This window comes from Ambystoma mexicanum, chromosome 4p, assembly GCF_040938575.1.
Source record: "Ambystoma mexicanum isolate Mex_15411 chromosome 4p, UKY_AmexF1_1, whole genome shotgun sequence".
Lineage (NCBI taxonomy): Eukaryota > Metazoa > Chordata > Amphibia > Caudata > Ambystomatidae > Ambystoma > Ambystoma mexicanum.
In genome coordinates, this window is record NC_090927.1 from 793974031 (window position 1) to 793977953 (window position 3923).

Genomic DNA, 3923 nt, shown 5'->3' on the forward strand with positions numbered 1-3923 from the left:
CCATACATCTTTTCGGCCATTGCGATAGTTTGTGGAAACGTTCTCAACTTCGAAGGCTTGTCCTTCCGTAAACATTCGTCAAACTTTTCGCCTAGCCAAACTCTTATAAACTCCATGGCAAAGGCTTAAACTTTATCTGCCAGAACTGTGCTATCCTATACAAAGACTCTGAACCATTGACTTTGGCCCAGGCCTTTTGAGAAGAATTGCTGGTTGTAGCTAACTGAAACTCTTTGCCCTGCCTATGAATGTGTTTTGGCTGTCTGTTCTTATAACCTTGTCTTTTTACCCCTTTATTAAGTATCTGAAGTGCCATTTTGCTTCAACTTCGGGGGAGCTAAACTTGTTCATTTACTTACTGGTTGTATTTCTCTGGTTTATTAGTGTGTGATATTGAGCTGCTTATGCTAGTGTAATGTTTTCAAACTGACTGAGTAAATAAATGTATATTCTTTTACCAAGAAACCTTGAGTAAGTTTTTGTTTGAATCACTGTATTAGTTGGTCCTTTGTGTAACTTGTTCTACTGCTCACTTAAACTCTTGAGATGAGTCTGGCTGCTCAGCCATTGCTACCACTTTACTGTGTAGTACAGGATTGTACCAAAGGTGCTTACACTTGTAGTTTTAATTGCATGTAGTTTTCCCAAAGGGTACTGCAGGTGATTCTGCCTAACAGCCCTGTCACCTTCTGCTCCATCGCTGGTCCCTTTGGGAGGCTGTGAAACTTCTGCCGGCATGATCTGGTCAGCCTTTCCTTCTTTACCGCCCCTGGGTGGTTTCTGGAAGAAAAAGCTCAAAAACAGGTAACGCAAGTGCACGTTACTCAACCCTCGTTGTCGCTGTCATCATCGGGCCCGTTGATGATCTCGTGGTCCCTCACGAGGCAATGGATCATCCATCGTCATGATTCGGTCGAAGTTTCCTTCTTTTCAAGGCATTGTTTTCCCTGAGAGGGGAACTGCAAAAGTCCTGGCGGTACTGCAATTCCAGGTTTATGAGTGGAGTGGACAGCAAGATCCCATTCCATCTCGCTATTCCAAAAAAAACAATTTAATATATGGTCCCTAGATAGAGGACGTATGAGACATTAAAGTGATAAGATTTTTTTTTTTTTTTAACTGTCTCCACATCACTTCTTACAACCGTCCCAATCCTCCTGGTTTGAAAATGTTTTAAATAAAAAGAGTTAAAATATGAAGGTTATGCCAATTAATAAGGCAGATTAAAACGTTTTCAAATTAAAAACTATGATTTGAAAAAGAAAGACTTGACCAAATTCTTGAGTGGAGGTACCCACCTTAATTACTAGTTACTTTGTTAAGATTCTCCACTTATCTTGATGCCAATAATCATTTGCTTTACTTGTGGTTGATTTCTTGGCATCAACGCAAAAGTATGTGTACAAGTGACATAGCATCAGTTGCATCATTCTTCTGGGGGTATTTCTTTATGTTGGAGCACTACAAGGCATCTCGATCTCGCCTTCCACAGTGCCTGGTTTGTAGATGCGATGATGTGTAAGATCTGTCTGCTGTTACTTTCCTGCCACCTCCTCCTAGACCCGTGAGTACTAACTCAAAGGACATGTTTTGTTCGTTAGTCAGTGCAAAAACCAATGGCTTGAACAAAATCCATACTTGTGCCGCAAAAAGGCAATTCCAGAGAAAGTGAAGAGTTGTCTACTACACTTGATCTTAGCCAAAAGGCTGAGAAGCGATGCCCGCAAAAGGTCTGCCGGAAAGACTGCTGACTCGGAGTGACGCTCTGCTGCAGACTCCCAGGATCCTCGGCCGGGCCTAGCGTTTGCTTGAGACCTGCTGGCCTGGCTGATGGCTAGGTAGATTTTTGCATGGCTCCGCCCCCACATTTTCATTGATCCCAGAGCGCCAGTGCCGGGACAACCAGACACAGGCTGCAGAGCTCTGTCTGGCCTCTCTGCAGCCTCGGCCGAGCAATCGGCCCGTCACCCACTGGCCGAAAGTCACCCCCACCTGCCCGGTGGGCAGGATCCCCTGAGTGTGTCCCCTTTAGATAAGGTTTGGCCGTTCATGGTCGTTCAGTGCCAGCAGGGGCGAGGCGAGGCAGAGCAAGGGCAGTGTCCCCCTTCTTCTCCTCCTCCGTTGTTGTGAGGCTGGACGGCTGCTCCCCTGAAAAGCGAGCACAATGGCAAACTTATTTCCTTCCGAGACATGACGGCAACTTCTTCCAAGACACGAAAGGAAAAACATGACATCTGAAAGAAAAAGAAAAAAAAAAGAAATGGCATACATATACATATATATATCTATATCGCAAAGTGCTCTTTTTAAAGAATTGCTCAAGTTACTGCAATACGAGGTTGATGCGTGGCGTGGACAAAGCAAGCTCCCATTCCATCTCCCCGTTCCAAAAATCTATTTAATATATGGTCGCCAGATAGAGGACGTATCAGAAGTTAAATTGATAAGAACCAATACTACACTTGATCTTACCCAAAAGGCCAAGAAGGGATGCCTGCAAAGGGTTCACTCCCCCACCCCACCATCCTGCTTGGGCTGCCTCCTCTTTTGCTCTCCGCTTCACACCCCTCCATGGTGCTCTCTGTATCCCCCATCTTCTCTAACTGCTATTCTATCTCCTATCCTATCCCTCTCACTAAGTCTGGTAGGAAGAAGCTCAAAAGGTACACCCTAGTCTCCAACCCAGGCCTCCCTATCGCTGATACCTATACCAGTGCTTCCTCCAGACAGACCCTCACCCACATCCTCTTTGTCGTTCCCTCTCCAGGCCTATGGACCCCCATATGGTCTCTGTTCTCTCTCCTTTTTCTTCCTTTCCCATTAGTGGTGGAACTTGGTGAGAGGTCCTCCTGGCCCCCTTCCACTCCTCCAACACCATCATTAATGTCTATCTGAATGGCATTGTCTTGGTCCAGGGCCCTCAACCCAATCTCCTCCTTTTTGGCAGACGCTTCCCTCATCTTATCAACTTCCTTCCTTCTCCTGCTACTCCTACCTACACCTCTCTGGCTCCTCCGCCACCTTCTTCTTCCACCACCTCTCTGGCATCATCCTCAGCTTCTCTGGCTGCTCTGCCTGCTCCTTCCTCTGCCACCTCTCTGGCACTCACTTCTCCCTATCTGAGCACCCTGCCATTGCCTCCTTCCTCTTCTGCCCACCCTCGGGCCCCTCTAACACCTCTGCAGGGTGAACCTGATGTATGTACCCCTCCATGAAAGTCTTTCAAATGTGTCAATCTGCTCCACATCGCTACTTTTAACTCTCGTTCTGCTGTCAAACATTCCTCTGACATCTGCCGACTCCTCAAAGAGCTTTATATGGATGTCGTCAGTCTAACCAAGACATGGTTCACACCCAGCTCTGTCACAAGCTTTGACACTCTCCTCCCTTATGGCTAAAAGATCCTCTCTGAACTCGGAATCTACCATCCAGGAGATGGAGTATCCCTGATCTTCCCATAGTAGATCACTGCTTCTGTCATTCCTATGCAGGCCTACTCCTCCTTTGAATACCTGGTCTGTAGGCTCTCTATCTCTCCTGACCTCTCTCTTACTGTCGCCACCATCTACAGGCCACCTGGCCGGGTTACCCTCTTGCTCTCCGACCACCTTCCTTGCCTCTACCTCTCAACTCCTCCTCCTTTGAGACCTCAACATCCACTTGGATGCTTCTAGCCCCTCCAATGGGCTCTTTTGCAATCTCTGTGACTCTCTCGCTCTCTATTTTTCTCTCTGGCCCAACACACTCTGCCAGGCACGCCCTGGATGTTCTTATCTGATCAGTCATACCCCTCTCCAACCTTCTCACCACTCTTCTCTCTTGTATTGACCACTTTCTTCTCTCCTCACAGCTGTCGCTCTCTGTCCCCCAGGTAAAGCTGACCCCAGCACTGCCACCCACCTTCTCGGTTATCCGGCCCGTTA

General features: G+C 47.2%; 1 non-coding gene and 1 pseudogene across 1 annotated transcript; both read right to left on the minus strand.

The window, feature by feature from the left end:
- Window positions 1-1564: 1564 nt before the first annotated feature.
- Window positions 1565-1719, minus strand: LOC138460426 (U2 spliceosomal RNA; annotated as a pseudogene).
- A 582-nt stretch (window positions 1720-2301) lies between these two features.
- Window positions 2302-2492, minus strand: LOC138460353 (U2 spliceosomal RNA). Its single transcript, XR_011263120.1, has one exon. It is a non-coding gene; the product is annotated as a U2 spliceosomal RNA (small nuclear RNA).
- Between the last annotated feature and the right edge of the window lie 1431 nt (window positions 2493-3923).